The sequence below is a fragment of the Amblyraja radiata genome, chromosome 7 (genome assembly GCF_010909765.2).
Source record: "Amblyraja radiata isolate CabotCenter1 chromosome 7, sAmbRad1.1.pri, whole genome shotgun sequence".
In the NCBI taxonomy this organism is placed as follows: domain Eukaryota; kingdom Metazoa; phylum Chordata; class Chondrichthyes; order Rajiformes; family Rajidae; genus Amblyraja; species Amblyraja radiata.
In genome coordinates, this window is record NC_045962.1 from 40457695 (window position 1) to 40477090 (window position 19396).

The 19396-nt window shown below is 44.4% G+C and overlaps 1 protein-coding gene across 6 annotated transcripts in view; it reads right to left on the reverse strand.

The window, feature by feature from the left end:
• Window positions 1-19396, reverse strand: part of erbb4 (erb-b2 receptor tyrosine kinase 4) — a 798196-nt gene that overhangs the window by 127323 nt on the left and 651477 nt on the right. The window lies entirely within an intron of this gene.

Consider the following 19396-nt stretch of genomic DNA (forward strand, 5'->3'; position numbering starts at 1 on the left):
TTCAGTCATCTTCCTCATTGTTCACCCGTGGTTGGGGCCTTTGAGCCCACCGTAGTTGCCGCCATGGCGGCCCGATGTTCAGGCCCTCTCGCCGGGAAGATGGAACTCCGATGTCGGAACGGTAGAACACACTCAGCGGCTTGGAGTTTCCAAATCGGTCACTTCCTACCGGAGACTGCGGCTCCCGAAGTCCACAGGCCGAACTGGGCGGAGATTCAACACTGGCGACTCTCGGCAAAGGATCCCAGGACTCCGCGATGTTAAAGTCAGCGCCGCCTGCAGCTAGAAGCTCCGCAAACCACAGGTCCACAGTGTTAATCAGCAGGCCCAACACTCCGGAGCTTCAACAGGCGATCCCCGGTAAGGCATCGCCCGCTCCGCGATAGAATTTATTACTGCACCGCTGCTGAAGCTCTGGCCGGTCTCCGGCAGGAAAGGCCACACCATTCCAGATGGTAGGCCGTGAGGAGGGGGGCGGGGAGCGAAGATGCGATTCTGAGTAAAGACACATCCTTGACCAGGTAGTGACTGGGAAACGGTTTCCCACCCCCCACATAAAAAAAGACTAAGAAACCTCCAAAACCATACTTTTAGACAGACTAGAAACAACAAAAAGGGTGAAAGGGCGGACAAACTGCTGGCGAGGCTACCACGCGCGGCGCCACCCGATGACGTTTACTGATAGCAAATTCAAAGCACCCAAATTATGCAATATTTAACATATAAATTCAGTGACAGGAATCTAGCTCAAAAATATGTTTCTATATTTTCTAAATATCAAACTGCAGTTCACCTCGAGATTGCAGTGTGGAGATTGTGCACCGTTATTTGCTCATACTGATACAAGTTTAACCAGGGCGGAGAGGGAAAAAAAACCTGAGGGTTGTTGTGCAAAGTTACAGAGACAGGGAGGTGGGAGGCTATGGAAGGATTAGGTCTCCAAAGCTCAATGTTGTTCAACAGATCAACAACAACAATTAGACAAAGTACAGGAAAGAGATTGAGAACCTTGTGTCATGATGTCCGAACAACAAACTAGCCGTTAACATCTGCAGAAAACAACCAAAGAGTTGGTTGTTGACCAAAGGAAATGAGGGAGTTACCAAGACCCTGTCCTCATCAACACAGCTGTCAATGAGGTGGCCAAAAGCATCAAGTTCCAGAAAATCACCAGCAGCCTAACCTGGCCTCTTCATATTGATGCCATGATCAGGAAGATTTGACATGTCCACGAGGATTCTCTCGAACTTCTACAGATGTGCTACAGAGGCCAGCAGCATAACCATGGACGAGTCAAACCCCAGCGACTCCCTCTTCTCCCCTCTCCCATCATGCAAAAGGTATAGAAATGTGAAAACGCACACCTCCACATTCAGGAACAATTTCTTCCCAGCTTTTAACAGGCAACTGGGCCTTCCTGCCACAAGCAGTGCTGAACTACCATCTACAACTTTGGTGACCCTCAGACTATCCTTGATCGGCCTTTGCTGACTTAACCTTGCACTAAACGTTATTCCCTTACCATGTATCTTTACACTGTAATGGCTCGATTGAAATCATGTACTGTCTTTCTGCTGACTGGATCTCATGCAGCAAAAGCTTTTCACTGCACCTCAGTACACGTGACAATAAACTAAACTAAACTGGAAAGTATTCTGGAATGGAATGGAATACCTTATTGTCACATGTAACAAGGCACGGTCAAATTCTTTGCTTGCATGCCCAAGGTATACAAATAGCTGCCACTTACAGCGCTGACAAAGTTACAAAGTACGCCGGCTCCTCTCTTGTTCCCCCCCCACACTCCCCATTGTCCGTTGTTCTTCCCCTCCCCCATCACAGCGGTCCCCCCACACCGGATCCTCCATTTTCCTTCTGCTTCTGACGAGATGCAAGTCAGCCTGGTATGGCAACTGCTCTTGTCTTAACCGCCTGAACCTGCAGAGAATGATGGATACAGTTCAGTCTGTTACAGGTTCACCACTTCCTTACATGCAGTCCATGCATTGCATCAGGAAGGCTGGAACCATATTCAAGGATACCTGCCACACCACACATTTCCCATTTTCTCTGCTACCTTCTAGGAGAAGATACAGGACCTTGAAGCCCATATGTTCAGACTTAAGAATATCTTCTTCCCCACTGCTAACAGACTCCTTAACTAATCACCTCCTTCCTGGAAGGTAGCAAAAATGCTGGAGAAACTCAGCGGGTGAGGCAGCATCTAATAATAATAATGGATGGGATTTATATAGCGCCTTTCTAATACTCAAGGCGCTTTACATCGCATTATTCATTCACTCCTCAGTCACACTCGGTGGTGGTAAGCTACTTCTGTAGCCACAGATGCCCTGGGGCAGACCGACGGAAGCGTGGCTGCCAATCTGCGCCTACGGCCCCTCCGACCACCACCAATCACTCACACACATTCACACACATTCACACACAGGCAAAGGTGGGTGAAGTGTCTTGCCCAAGGACACAACGACAGTATGCACTCCAAGCGGGATTCGAACCGGCTACCTTCCGGTTGCCAGCCGAACACTTAGCCCATCTAAGGAGCGAAGAAGGAACAGGCGACGTTTCAGGTCGAGACCCGTCTTCAGAATTATGTGAGGGCGGGAAAAGAAAGGAAGAGGCGGAGACAGTAGACTGTGGCAGAGCTGGGAAGGGGAGGGGAAGGAGGGAGAAAGTAAGGACTACCTGAAATTGGAGAAGTCAATGTTCACACTGCTGGGGTGTAAACTACCCAAGCAAAATATGAAGTGCTGCTCCTCCAATTTGCGGTGGTCCTCACTCTGGCCATGGAGGAGGCCCAGGACAGAAAGGTCGGATTCGGAATGGGAGGGGGAGTTGAAGTGCTGAGCCACCGGGAGATCAGGTTGGTTATTGCGAACTGAGCGGAGGTGTTGGGCGAACCGATCGCCAAGCCTGCGCTTGGTCTCACCGATGTAGAGCAGTTGATACCTGGAACAGCGGATGCAATAGATGAGGTTGGAGGAGGTCAACCTCTGCCTCACCTGGAAGGACTGCTTGGGTCCTTGGATGGAGTCGAGGGGGGAGGTAAAGCGACAAGTGTAGCATTTCCTGCGGTTGCAAGGGAAAGTACCAGCAGAGGGGGTGGTTTGGGTGGGAAGGGACAAATTGAACAGGGGGTTACAGAGGGAACGGACTCTGCGGAAAGCCGAGAGGGGAGGAGATGGGAAGATGTGGCCAGTGGTGGGATCCCGTTGGAGGTGGCGAAAATGTCAGAGGATTATATGTTGTATGCGATGGCTGGTAGGGTGGGAGGTGAGGACAAGGGGAACTCTGTCCTTGTTATGAGTGGGGGAATGGGGAGTGAGAGTGAAGTTATGGGATATAGAGGAGACCCTGGTGAGAGCCTCATCTATAGTCGAAGAGTGGAACCCCCGTTCCCTAGAGAATGAGGACAAATATTATAGATGTCCTCATTCTTAGAGTTGTGATTGTATTTATTGTTGGATTTATCATTTTTGTATGGATATTGTTTACCCTGATTGAACCTAGAGGTTGTGGAAACTATGCATTCAGTTTTCTCCAGCCAATGGAGCCAGCAGCTTGAAGCCTCTCAGTCTTTCCATCAGATCATCAAACTGTCTGTTGAAAGAGTGCTATGGTTTTCACATTTCTCTATGACACGAAGAAAACTATTTGGTCCATTGCCTCTATGCCAGCTCTCTGAGCAATCCCATCAATACTAACCCCCCAAATATTTCCCAGTAACACATTCTCTGTCACATGCTCATCAACTACCCCCCCCCCCCCCCCCCCCCCCCCCCCGATTCCCCTGCTACATGAGGAGTAATTTACTCACACGCCCACGTTTTGGATGGGGGAGGGAACCCCAGCAGCCTGGGAGACCCATGCAGTCGCAAGAAGAATGTGCAAACTCCACACAGACAACATCAGAGGTCTGAATCAAACCTGGGTCATTGGAATGAGGCAGCAGCTCCACTAGCTGCACCACCGTGCCTTCTGTTGATGTGCAGCAGAATACTTTTCAATTACTGAAATAGAAGGATCTCTACACAATCAAACCACTGACATGAAAGCAACGTTTTGCTTTGATGCAACATTCATCAGAGTACAGTAAATGCAGAGGGGTGTAAATCTCAGAAGCATTTCGAGACTGTTGAGAATAATCATTACTATAATATAATGCATTTCACATATTTAGTAGCACCAGCCATGAGCGTAACACTGCAGCCTGCTATGCTCCATCACATAATGTATGCACCTTGTATAAAGGAAAACCATCATCATAGGTTATAAATATGCCCTCATTTTATAATAAAGTCAGAGAGGTAACTGCAAACTACTTTGCACGGAACATATTGCCCATCCTTGCCAGCTTTCAAGCTCTAAATGACTAAATTAATTTCTACATATCTCAGCATCTGTGCAAGCTAGCGCGGAGTACAATGACGAATTAAGAAGATTGTTTGAAAATATTAAAAAGAAAATCATGTGTTGTCAGGAAGCTTAATCTGATGTGAGGTTGTATTAATTTTTTTTCAGCTGTAGGTCGGAAAACACTTTGCATCTGACGAACAGTAATCTCTTGGGATGCTCACTGGCAGTATCTGATCCCTGAGGAAATAGACTGAGATTTTCAGCAGCTGTTCAACCAATCAAGCCTGCCAGTAATCACACTTAATATCGATAAAATGTGGAAGCACACCAATCAAATAGGTCTGGTGTCCTTGTCGGATGAAATTATACTCATATAAATGTTAAAAAATATTCCATAAACTTCTTGTGAAAGATGTTCGTATTGATTGACTAACTGGCTAAAACACATCAGATTGCTGCAAATGGAAAATGGCAGCTGGAACACCAACCCCTCGTCTCTTTTTGATCATTTCCTTCCCTCGCCTGATCGCTTTGCTCCTTGATCAGCTGCTAATGGAACAAGAGCATGAGGTAGCGTGCTGCTGGAAGGCTGGGACCTCCTTTGTGTCTGGCAGGGACAGACGCAAGGATATCTGGTGACAATAATCCCCCACAAATACAGCAAGTATGGTTTGGCCCAGGGCTTCCCCATCCATGGTGTACACAGGGGATAAAGAGGACTAATTAACAGGCAGCCAATGACCCTGATGGACATTAAACAATGGAGGAAGGCATGACACAGCAAACTGATGTGTTTTCTCATGCCCGACTATAAACATTTGCTGAATGTTGAGACCTCTCCCTCTTTTCCTGACCCATTGAAAGTGTCCAATCTCTTTCTCCATCCTTTTGTACAATTTTCACAATTGATGTTTTTCTTCATATTCAATTAACTTGTGGGAACTTTAGTTTAGTTTAGGTTAAAGATACAGCGCGGAAACAGGCCCTTCGGCCAACCGAGTCCACATCGACTATTAATGCTATTCTACACATGTTAAGGACAATTTACACTTACACCAAGCCAATTAACCTACAAACCTGTACGTTTTTGGATTGTGGGAGGAAACCAAAGATCTCGTAGAAAACCCGTGCAGTTATGGGGAGAACATAAAAATGCCATACAGGCAGCACCCATAGTCAGGATTGAATCCGGATTTCTGGCGCTGTATGTGCTGTAAGGCAGCACCTCTATCGCTGCGCCACCATGCCGTCCCTGAACTGAGTGTCACTGGCAATGCCCTGTTTATAGCCCAGCCCAAATTGACCTGGAGGAGATGGTGATGAACTGCCCTTTTGAGCCATCCTTCTTGTGAAGATGCTGTCACAGTGCTGTTGGGAAGGGTTTTCCAGTATTTGGATCCACAGTGATGAAGGAATGCTAATGTATTTCTAACTCAGTATGGCATGCTGCCTGGAGGTGTACTTGTAGGTAGTGCTGTTCCCAGGGGTTGCACCCTGATGGGCCTGTCCCACTTAGGCAATTTTTTAGGTGACTACAGGCGACTAGGCTGTCACCACTTGGTCGCTGGGGTGTCGCCTGTATGGTCATGAGTAGTCTCCTCAGTCGTTCAAAGAATCATAGCGTTTTTCTGGTCGCCACTGGATTTTAAAATGCTCAAAACTTTTTGGCGACAGTTGGCTTGACGCCAATGAGCGTAGCTTAACTTCCCCTGACGTAGGTGCTATTGTAAGTTGTCGCCGATGCTGACTTCGGTGAATTCCATTGGTGACTACCTACGTCAACCTAAGTCAACTGGCGACAGGTACCGGCGACTGAATTGTCTTAAGTTGTCTTCAGTCGTCGCCGACAGGATCGTACCTTGTCGTAGCTTGTCGCGGGTGGACGTAGGTTGTTGTAGGTGCCGTCGTAGGTGGGCATCCTAATACGTCGCTGGTTGTCGGTAGCTTGCCGTAGCTTGATGTCGACTAGGTGGTCGGTTGTTGTAAACATTGACGTAGACATGGTCCAGTCGCTGGTTTCTTGGCGGCCTGCTACGATTATGACAGTCACCGAAAAAAATCGCCTGTGGGACAGGCCCATTATTCTTCTTGGTGTTAGAGGTCCAGGATTTTGTAGGTGTTGCTGAAATAGGCTGGGAAATAATGGTGCATTTTAAGTTGGTACCCACTGCATTCAATGTATCGATGAACAAGGGAGTTAATATGAATGGATTTCCAAACTGATGGACTCATTTGTCATGGATGGTGTTGAACATCTTGGTCCTCTATTCATTCACATATGGAGACTATTCCATCACACTCCTATCTGGTGCCTTATTGATGTCGGAAAGGCTTTGGAGCATCAATAGGCAAGTCACTCATCATCACAGCATACCTTGTCTTTGATCTGCTATGTCGACACAGTATTTGTTCCTCTGACTTTCTCCCTCTTGTTATGGAAACTGAGGGCCAAAATGAGCAAGAAAGGTTCATCACCTCCCCCCCTTTCTATGAGACATCCTTTCAACTGGACTCTGAAACTATTGAAGAGAAATGCCCCTGAGTTATCCTACTCCAGTGACATGAACCTACACTTCAAGCCCAGCAAACTGGCCAACATCGTTAGATTTCAGATGCAGTGCCATAAAACAGCTCAAGCCTGCTCCAGCTGAGGTTCCAGCTCAAGCCTGTTCCACCTGAGGAAACGCTCTGAGCCAAACCATGCCTCTGCTGCCTCAGTGGGATGTGAGAGATCCTACGGCACTATTACTGAAAGAAAGAGTGTTGTGAGTGTCCTGGGAAACATTAATCCTATAATATTTATCATTAAAAGAGATTATTTGCATATTATTATGCGGGGAAGCTGCTCAGTGAAAACTAGCTGTCATGTTTTACAAAACACTGACCACACTTTAGAAGTATTAGATTGTCCATGGAGTATCTTGGGACACCTGAATGTGTCAAAGACAGGACATCAATGTAAATGATTTCTTTCCCTTGTTATAACCCTGCAATATTTTCCTAACTTTATGCAACCTATTAATGTTTTTATAATCGAATTATGGTCCTACCTTTTGATCAGTTTTTTTTGCAACCTGATATACATGTACTGTGCTCCCCATCCTCTGGCTTTCACATATGCCTCAATTATTTTTATATTTATCATGTCACAGAGGGCCATTCAGCCCATCGTGTCTATACCAGCTCTCAGCAAAATCTCGTTCTCTCACTTATTTCCCTTTAATGCATTCTCTCTCACGTACCCTTCCTCATTCTCCTGCCCTCAACCTACATGTGGGACAATTTACAGTAGCTTACACACCTCATCTCCCCATGTTTCTTTGGGATGTGGGCAAAACTGAAGCACCCAAAGGATACCTACAGAGTCACAGGGAGGACATGCAAACTCCATATAGACCTCACCAGAGGTCACAATTCAACCCAGGTTGCTGGAACTGTGAGGCAGCAGCACCAACCCTAAAATTAGGTCTGTATTAAATGCAAAATTAATGGCATAAATAAAGATGACGAAATACACCTTCAACATTCATCCAATTCAATGTAAATACTGAACAACAAATAACTCTGGCCTTGAGGAACAGGTTTTTTTTAATAATGCTGGGCTTGTATTGAAATGTGGTGGGATATAATTTCCCAGCACTGGATTTGATCACAGCCCTTACTGCGCACAGCTGGTACTCCCTGCACAATAACCTGGTGACCACAGCACACACACACCATTCAGGTATACTTCCCATCTTACCCCCATTCTCAAGGTCACCACTGATAAGTTTGAGGGCAAGTGAGGTGCTGTGTTCAGTTTTGGTCACCCTGCTATAGGACAGATGGAAAAGAAAAAGATGGGAAGGATTCAGATAAGATTTATGAGAACATTGCCAGAACTCGAAGGCTGGAGCTATAGGGAGAGGTTGGACAGTCTACGTGGTTATTGCTTGGAGCGCTGAATGATGAGGTTTATCTGGTAATGAGGTAAACCTGCATCTTATAGAGGTTTATAAACTCATGAGGGGAATGGATGCAGTGAATTCCCAGGATAGGAAAATCAAGAACTAAAGGGTTGATGGACACAAAATGCTGGAGTAACTCAGCGGGACAGGCAGCATCTCCGGAGAAAAGGAATGGGTGATGTTTTGGGTCTTGACCCTTCTTCAGAAACGTCACCCATTCTTTCTCTCTAGAGATGCTGCCTGTCCTGCTGAGTTGATCCAACATTTTGTGTCTATCTTCGGATTAAACCTGCATCTGCAGTTCCTTCCTACACAAGAACTAAAGGGCATAGCTTTAGAAAGGTATAGAGGTAGGTATAGAAAAGAAAGGTGTAGAGGTATATTGGCCACATGCGGGTAAATGAGACCAACTCGGATAGGGCATCTTGGTCAGCATGGACGAGTTGGGCTGACATGCCTGTTTTTGTGTTGTATGATTCTATGATTCTGAGAGAAACAAGTGGGTGAAGGGCTCGTTAGGTCTACTAAATGATTCAATATTTCACTGTTCTTTGGTGTAGATTCAACTTGGACAATAGACTACCCCAATATTAAAATTCAGCATGTTACTCTTTGTTCTTTTTTCATCAGAGGCACTAGAGGCCTTACTGGTCCTGCCATGCACAATCTCCCCGAAGGGGAACATAGATAGGGTGGACCATCAGAACCTTTTCCCCAGTGTGGAAATGTCAGACTCAAAGGCATAGCTTTCAGGTTGGAGGGGGAAAGTTTAGAGGAGGTGTGTGGGGCCATTTCTCTGTGTATATATGCACATTTCAGCACTCAATGTAATGTTACTGTGCTGTTGGCAATTACTTACATGCAAATACTGCACATCTGTGCAAGGAGCTGATGTGTTGAGGCTCTAGTTCTTCAAGGGCCCCTGACCATTGCTGCAGATCATTGCTGAAATCTGTCTCATCAGTGGGAGAGAAGTTAAGTGGGAAAGGGAGGAGAATCACAGAGTCAGTGATAGAGATCTCGGAAACAAGAAATGAAGAGGTGGAAAACTACTTTGTATTTGGATATTAGTAGGCGGTCCCCGGTCAGAAATTAAAAACATTATTTATGCACAAGATGTGTCTGCATTTATTGTCTATCTTAAATTGTCCTTGAAAGGAGGGGAGGGTGGATTGTCCAGAGTTACCTCGAGGCCAGACCAGGCAGAACCGTCCCCAGAAGGACATGAGTGAACCGCATGGGTAATCTCTGGTTTCAGGGCAGCTGTAACTGAGATTGGCAGACACATTCACAGATACATTCCCTGCAACTGCAGTGTCCATGCACGCACGCACACACACATACATGCACACATGCACAGGCCCACATACACGCACACACACATGCACACATGCACAGGCCCACATACACGCACACACACATGCACACATGCACAGGCCCACATACACGCACACACAACCACACCATGGAACATGCACACTAACAAACACAGATTCTCTTATGTGCATATACATCTCTCTAATGCATTCTTGCTCTAACAGTTACACACATGTATACAAACTTTCTGTATTTCCCTCTCTCTAACACGCACAGTCTTTGTAACAGAACACATGCACACACTCTCTATTGCTCACTCATACCCTGTAACATACACATTTAAACCCATTCTCTCATTCTCTGCAACTAACACATACACGTTTCTCTGGCGAACACAGATGCATTGTCTCTAGCACACACATTCTCTCTAACAGCCATTTCTCTTAAACATATATACACATATACATGTAAAAAGTCATGAGAGGAATAGATCGGGTAGATTAGAGTCTCTTGCCCAGAGTAGGGGAATCGAGGACCAGAGGACAAAGGTTCAAGGTGAAGGGGAAAAGATTTAATAGGAATCCAAGGGGTAACATTTTCACACAAAGGTAGTTGAGGCTGGAACTATCCCATTGTTTAAGAAACAGTTAGAGAGGTACAAGGATAGGACAATATGGACCAAGCGCAGGCAAATGGGACTAGTGTAGCTGGGACATTGTTGGCCGGTGTGGGCAAGTTGGGCCAAAGGGTCTATTTCCACACTGTATCACTCTATCACTCTACATGCACACACACACTTTTTATTTTACAAGACCTCTCTGATGTGCCCACCAACACACAAGTACAGACATGGCAACATGCTGGATGGGTTTGATCCTGGCTTTCTGTGGCGAGACAGACTCAAAGTGGATGGTTAAGGCTCACTAACAGTAGTTGATCTTTCTAGGGACATGTAAATAGAGGAAGCTGAATGTGGATAGAGTAGCGAAAGACAAATATTGGAATTGTGGGATAAAAACACAGCAGTTACGGTAAATGTTAGATAATATTCTATGTAATTGTAACTCGATCAAAGCCTAAGCTGAAAAAAAAGATTTCTAAAATTGCTAAGAGCATACACATATCTTCAGTGATTGAAGGCTGAACTCATTTAGTGTTCTTTAAACTTCTGTTTGTTGAGACATTTAATATGTTCTATCTGTGGGTCACAGTTAAATCCCATGACCAATGCTGGCAATGTGAAGTTCCTACAGCATTCTGTCTCCAGGGTGCAGTGATGTTTGTGTGACATATTAATTAGTTTATAAATACAACTGGCCTTCCAGTCTAATATCACCTCCGGTGGGACAACCCTCCAGAACAAGTTACAATGCCATTGAGGGAAATGGCCTGCATTGATTTTTGCAATGAACCCCTGAATCAAAAATCCTGATGAATGCCCTGAAAGCCTTCAGAGTATTGTTACAAGTACATATTTGTGTTAAGTCTAGTCTCCAATTTCCTAGGGTTTCTTGCCATTGACTGAGATCTAATTCTTTCAAGCTAGTGAGCAATTTAAATTAATTCATTCCTGCTCCTAATTCACATCCCTCCATATTCTACTTCTTAGAACTGGAGAAGATGCCTGTAATCATCATCTCCACAGGACTTCATGAGAAGCAGAAAACATCAAAATGATGATTGAGGCAGAGTTACAAATCTTTGTTTATATTTATATAGAATAGAATAGAATAGAATAGAATGCCTTTTATTGTCATTCAAACAGCTTGGTTTGAATGAAATTGCAGTCTTAACATTACAAAAAAAAACAAGACCCATACTTAACACAATTTACACAAACATCCATCACAGTGAGGAAGTGTTGGAGATTCACTGTGATGGAAGGCAAAAGTCTTTATTTATCTCTTCCCTTTGTTCTTCTCCCGCGGCCCAGCAGTTCAACTGCAACGTCGAGGCGACTGGGGCTCCCGATGTTAAAGCCCCCGGTGGGCGATGGTAAGTCCCTCGGCCATTAAGCCGCGCCGGGCGATGTTCGGCCCCACTCCTAGTCATCTAAACCCCGCGATTCAAGTGGGAGAAGTTGCCATTGCGGGAGCTCCGAAAAGCGGACTCCCACCAGGGACCTGCGAACTCCTGATGTTCCTGTCCACCGGGCCTGCAGCCGGAGCCTCCGAAGCTCCGGTCGGGTCGCAGCCCCGCGCCAACACAGCTCTTCCCGATGACAAGTCTGCAGGCTCTGCGACTGGAGCCCTGAGGCCGCCGCCGGCTCCACAATGATAGGCCCAACGGCATCGGAGACCCAGCAGGGAAAAAGTCGGGTCCCCCGTACATGGAAAATATTAAACGGTTTCCCCCCCTCCCCCCCCACATATACACAGCTAAAAAATAATAAAAACTATAATCAACACATACATTTAACGAGACAAAAATTAAAAATAAAGACAGACGAACTGCGGCCGAGCCGCTGCCGTTAGCCGCCGCCACACCACACTGTAACATTATATGTTACGTTTTCACAATTTTCACACAATGAAGCAGACTTGGGAACACACAGATTTTGCTTAGAACATCTTTCAACATATCTAATTATGTCAGGGGTGAAACCCAAGGTATTAACAGAATCTTTCTCTGCTTTTCTTATATCATTTACCGTTCTTGTTCTAAAAATGTTTTTTTTTTAAAGGTCCGGCCGGTATTGTTTTTCGGAACAAGAACTGTTATGATTTCTGCCACAATTCTTGTCAGTCTTAATCTCCCTCTGTGTTAATCTCTCCCTTCCTGATAATCAAATACTGAGCATCTGTTATATCCTTCCTGACCAGGCTTTCCAAAACTAATTTCTTGTTGCAATGATGCAGTCAATAACTGAACAAAATAGAATCCAGTATTAATAGCTATAGATACATGGTATCAGATAATCCAAAACATTCCATTCCAATTGCACCAGCCTACAGATAAAATAGATTTTTTTTTCTGAAGCTTTGAATTATCATATGTTTATTATTTGTTCAAAAAAATTCAATAATATATTCTTTCGAGGCACATTTATATGAGTCAAAGCATCTTAGATTGCAGAGAAAGGAACAAAAAAAATCAATGAACACAAAAACTGAGAAATTTCCTTTGAAATTACAGGGTAAGTAACAGTTAAGAGAAAATTGGTCCTTTTAAATAGTCACATTGATGCTGGCACTTCCATTGTTACATTGAATGATATGACTTCAGTCAATATTCAACAGGCAGCTGTGTTAAAGTATTGGCATTGATTTTAACCATTTGTGAACTGGAAACCAGTGAGCTCTGGTTTCTGCCCCAATCCTAAAGGTATGCTGAGGAAAATGGGATTAATGCAGGATTGATATAGGCAGATGCTTGATGGTTATCACAATGTGATGGGCTGAATGGTCTGTTTCTGTACTGTATGAATTTGGTTCTGTGACTCAGTGACTCTAGTTGACAGTCAACAGTGTTCCAAAGCAATGGTATCAGTATATATTGTGCTCCCATAAGCATTTTGCAGCATTCCTAACTGTGACTGTCATGTACAGTTTGCATGTACAGAGAGACAATAAGGACAGTAAGAATTTATACAAAGTCAGCAACCTTGCCAGAACTTTCCCAACAAATGAATTGAGAAAGAGAATACGTTGTAGGTAGATAGGGAAATTAGAATAAAAGGGGCTGTCCCACTGTGGCGACCTAATTCACAAGTTTAGAAGAGTTTAGGAGAGTTTGAAAAAATGTCATGTTGAAGACCTCCTTCGACTATGTTGAAGACCTCCTTCGACTATGTAGAAGACCTCCTTCGACTATGTAGAAGACTAGCTTCGATTAGCTTCGACATGCTTCGGGAAAATTGGACTCCGAATAGTGGAGAGTGAAGACGATCTCCTTCGACCTCCCTTTGACCTCCCTTCGACTATGTTGAAAACTATCTATGACCACCTTCGACTACCTACAAATAACATGCCGACCTACTACGACCTACTTCGACTAAACCAACGAGTAAAAAAATTATCGATTTTTTCCATGGCGACCTTTTATTACTCAACATGTTGAAAAATACGCCGCGACCTAGCTGAGGCCTTGAGTACGCGGGGACTACCCTCGAGCATGAAGGAGAGTTACAAAGACCTCCTCAGACCTCGTGTCGACCATGCTGCGAGTATGCGTCGAGGGCAAACTCGCCAGAACTCGCGGATTAGGTCGCCGCAGTGGGACAGCCCCTAAAGGCAGCACAGCTGGCTTGCTGCACCACATGTGGTGCTGCTGGTGGTGCTGCTGTCTCACAGCATCTGGGACTCGTGTTTGATTTTGAATTTGGGTGTCTGTGTGGAATTTTCTCTCTGTGACGGCGTGGGTCTCCTCTGGCTGCTCCAGTTTTCGCCCATATTCCACAGATGTGTGCACTGTAGGTTAATTGGCCTCTGTAAATTGCCCTTAGTGTGTGAGGCATGGATGAGAAAGCAGGATAACATAAAATTAATGTGAATGGGTGATCAATGGTCGGCATGGACTCATTGGGTCAAAGGGATTGTTTTCATGCTGTACCTCTGAACTGAAAATAAAAGAAGCGGGAGAATGGGACTCATAGGATTTGTTTGCTAAGAGCTAGTATAGACACAATGGGCCAACTGGCCTCCTCCTGTCTGCCAAGACCTGCTGCATCACCCAGTTTCTAACTATTTTAACTCCCCTTCCCATTCCCATAGCAAACTTTCTGTCTCCTCCACTGCCAGAGTGAGGCCACACGCAAAATGGAAAACAGCAGCTCATATCCCGCAGGTAATTTACAACCCAGTATCCTCAGCATGAATGTTTAATTCTCCAATTTTAGGTAACTAAACAACAACAACTCTTTCCCCTCCCCTCGACCCCTTCCATCCACATCCCTTCTTCTGACTTCACATTTTGTGCATCTTCTCTCCTTATCTGACATCATTTTGTCTTCTTCCCATTTCTGTCCACCCATCTTCCAATTAAAACCTCTTCACCAGCATCCACAGTCCCAACCTAAAAAGGCACCTATCCATGTTCTCCAGATTGCTGCCTAACCCATTGGGTTACTCCAGCACTTTGTGTCTTTTTTTGTAAACCAGCATCTGCAGATCCTTTTGGCTTCCTTCCGTGTTGATATAGGCCCAGTAAATAACTGGCCGGAGGCTTTTCCCTATTTATCTCCTTTAAATATTTGGAAACACCTCTTAAATGTCCTTGCTCCAAGGGGAATGACCCCAGTGTCTTAATTCGAGCCTTGTGTATGTAGACCCCCACCACTGGGACCACTCAAATCCTGTCATTTTGTTTATATTATATCTTGTTCTTTCTGTCAATATTTCTTCTCCCTCTTACCTGCCCATTCTGCCAGCCTAACTAAGTCATTTTGTACCCTCCTCATTGTCGACTACATCTCCACTTTTTGTGTCATATTCAAATGTCATTTCCATACCAATATCAAAATCATCAGTACAGCAAATAAACCAAGATTAGAGTATTTATCCCAGGGAAAATGCCACTGCCTGTCATCTTCTAACATTTACCATTAGTTCCTGCTGTCTATTCTTAAATCAATTTTCTATCCATCTTGTCAATGATCCTTTAAGTCCATGGCCCTCAACTTAGTTAACCAGATTTTTGTGTGAGATTTTATTTAACACCTTTTAAAAATCCATGGGAATAACCATTGCATTGCTTTCAACTTCCTCTGTTTCCTCATCAAAAAATTCAATCAGGTTATTCAAACACAATTTGCTTTAAACAAATCCGTGCTGGCGCACAGGTAGACAGAGTGGTGAAGAAAGCTTTTGGCAGGCTGGTCTTCATCAGTCAGGGAATTGAATATATGTTGGGACATTATGTTACAGATGAACAAGATGTTGCTGAGGCCACATTTGTAGTATAGTGTTCAGTTTTAGTCACCATGCTATAGAAAAGATGCCATTAAACTAGAAAGAGTGCAAAAAGATTTACGAGGATGTTGCCAGAACTCAAGGGCCAGAGTTATAGAGGGAGGTTGGGCAGGCTAGGACTATTTCATAGAATGCAGGGGGCTGAGTGGTGATCTTTTGGAGGTGTATAAAACCATGAGGGGATAGATAGGGTGAACGCACAGTCTTTTCCCATGGTAGGGGAATCAAAAACTAGTAAGCATAGATTTAAGATGCGAGGGGAAAGATTAAGTAGGAACCGGAGAGGCAGCTTTTTTCACAGAGGATGTTGAGTATAAGGAATGAGCTGCTAGAGGACGTTGATGAGGCCAGATATAATAACAATCTTTAAAGGGCAATGAACAGATAACAGTAGATGGATGGAAAAGGTTTAGAGGGAACAAAATGTGTACGAAAGAACTGCAGATGCTTGTTTAAATCGAACGTAGACTCAAAATGCTGGAGTAACTCAGCGGGATAGACAGCATCTCTGGAGAGAAGGAATGGGTGATGTTTCGGGTTGAGACCCTTCTTCAGACTGATGTCAGGGTGGTGGGCGGGACAGAGATAGAATGTAGTCGGAGACAGTAAGACTGGTGGGAGAACTGGGAAGGGGGAGGGGATGGCGAGAGAGGGAAAGCAAGGGCTATTTGAAGTTAGCACCACCATTCAATGTGATCATGGCTGATCATCCCCCATCAGTACCCAGTTCCTGCCTCTCCCCATATCCCCTTCTCCCCATATCCCTATCTTTAAGAGCCCTATCTAGCTCTCTCTTGAAAGCATCCAGAGAACCGGCCTCCACCGCCTTCTGAGGCAGAGAATTCGAAAGAACTCACAACTCTCTGTGTGAAAAAGAGTTTCCTCGTCTCCGTTCTAAATGGCTTACCCCTTAATCTTAAGTTGTTGGCATTCACTCGGCCTGTCTATATTTTCCTGAAGCCTATCTCAGAGCCCACAATGCCATCAGCTTCATATCATTAGCATCCCTCGATAGCCCCCTCTTCCAAATCTTTACAGAGTGAACAGCTACTGTATGATTCCAGCATAAATCCACTACACACAGCCTCTCTACACAAAAATAAATAATTTATTCACACTCTCTTTTTTCTGTCATTGAACCGGTCAACCAGAGTACATAATCTCAAATGCTGTGCTTTCAAATTTACTTCAAGATTCTCTCGTGTGACACATTGTCAAATGCTTTCTGGAAGTCCAAATGCACCACAACAACCAGATTGTCTTGATTCTGCTACAAATTATAACGCATTTGTCATACATAATTTTCCTTTCATTAATCTCCCCCTAGTCTCTACCATTCACCTATACACAAGGGACAATTTAGAGCAGCTAATTAACCTACCGAACCAGATGTCTTTCGGATGTGGAAGGAAACTGGAGCAGCAGGGGGAATCCCATGCAGTCACAGGAAGAACATGCACGTTCTACACAGGAGCACCAACGGTCAGGATTGAAACCTAGTCATGGGAGCTGCGAGGTGGCAATGCAGCTAACTACACCACTGTGCTACCCAGTAATCTATAGACGAGTAAGATAGGATCTCATTGAAAGCTACAACATTTTTATTGAGTTTAACAGGACGGTGTTTCCCCTTCAAGGGGGCACCTCAACCAGTGGTCGTAGTCTCAAAATAAGGGGTCAGCAACTCTGGATGGAGATGCGAAGAAATCTCTTCAATCAGGGGAAGTAAATCTTTGAACCTTTCCCCAATGAGCCTCAAACGCACAGAAATTACAAGATGAATAGCTTGTTTTGGTTACCGAATTAAGGTATATGTGCTCAGTGCAGAAAAATGGGGGTGAGATAAAAGATCAGCCATAACCTTATTGAAGAGCAGAGCAAGCACCTGGGGCTGAATAGTTTCTCTCTGCTACTATTTCTTATGATTTTGTCAAATCCTATTGAAGTTATCTCTACTACATTCACCAGTCTATTACTTCCCCTTCCCCATGATATAAGGATCATATGGCATTTGGCTCAGCACAATCCCCATAACCAGATCCTGTAAAGCCCCCTTGTGCATTGGGCTGAATGCATTCACATTTAGGACGTTCTTAACATATTTTAGAAATTCCTCTTCTCTTTAACATTGTCCGTCAACACTGAGCAAGTCGCTGAAGATTCTATCCTCCATCTTCCTCTCTTTTACTTGCTGGCATACAGTATACCCTTGTAACTTGGCAGGAATTGCCTTGCTCCTAAACCTCAACCTTATAGACTCTGTTCTTAACCAGAGTTCTCCTTTGCATTCACATTTAGAGTGCCTTTAACTTATATAGCTTTTCTAATCATCGTTGAGCATCTTTGTTCTTGTGTCTGGGCTTTGAGCATTGCATGAAATGTTGTTATGTGGTATTAAGTCATTCATTCATCATCATTAAAAACATTAGCGACACAGTGGTGCTGGTTTCCAACGGGAATGGTGACGGACACACCACACATCTCTGTCCTCCAGTTCCTGCGGACCTCCGCCGCTGGAAGTATAGAATTTTGGTGTGTGTGCTTTATCATCATTCCTTACAATTCTATGTACGTACGACAGTGATCGCAACTTCTACTGAAGTGTGGATGGCCGTTGGCTCGCTAGAAGCTCCTGCCCTTTGACAGGTCTTGTTTTTGGTCCTGCTTGGGGTCCACAGCCCCCTCCTCACTTGGAAAACCAGGTGGAGGAGACGGTTTTGTCGCTGACTATCCGACCATGGTGCAGGTAGCACGGGATTACTTGGTACACGTGGCGGGGGGTACTCCCCCCGACCTGACCATTAATGATTAATGATTATCAATGATTAGGTAAATTTGCATGTCAGAATATATTATTCCTATCAAACACATCGTGTGGCTGTATTCTGGATATATCTCATCTTTGCACAAGTATCCTGACTTCTAATGAAGACATTTAAAATTGCTAGTTAAAAATGACTTGATATCTTGAGGTAAAAAAATCCTGCTTTTGTCAGTAGCATGCAGCAAGAACACGTTGAACAAAGTGCAGACTGGAAAACAAGTGGAAGTGATATAATAATGGAAATACTAGAAAAATGACTTGTCAAAATATGCCTCGCACTTCTTTTGCTCTAATCCATTAAATTACTGTTGCCATGGTTGTGCTTGTATAAAAGGGAATAGGCTCTGCTATCTGTCGAATGGAACAGTTTGCTTTAGGACGATGCCAACTGCATCTTCCTTCAGTGCAGCATGTCCTAACTTTTCTTGTTTTAATTCACCTGTGGAGAAATTCGTCAAGCCAGCAAATTCCACCTTCCGCAGTGAACTAGCAAGCCAAGAACTTGCATTTACATGGCAAGGCTAAGTGTAGAACCAAGCAAATTGCAGAATATAACGTCAAGCAAAAGTTGACATTAGGTTACTGGTCAGAACTTGGTCATGGAGCATTGTGGAGTGACTTAAAGGAGATATAACATGTTTACTGAGAATACCTTCTCCTGAAAAATATGTCATTGATATTTGACACAATTACGCGCAATGTTGACAGAACAGGCACAAAAAAAACAGCTGTTATAAGGTGTAAGTCGATGCTTTAGATCAAGACCCTACATCAGGACTGTGAAGGAACAGGGAAGATTGCAGGCTTAAGCAGTACAGAGGGATAGGAATTGATAGATGATAGACAGAACCAGATGGGAAGAGGTTGATAAGTAGATGGAACCAGGTGGGGGAAGTGGTAGGGTCAGAGGTTGCTAGGTGGTAGATAGAGTCAGATGGGGAGGTGATGATGATCAGATGGAACCAGGTTGGAGGAGGGATTTGGAGAGATGAACAAAGGAAGATGAAAACTCAATGGACAGGTGT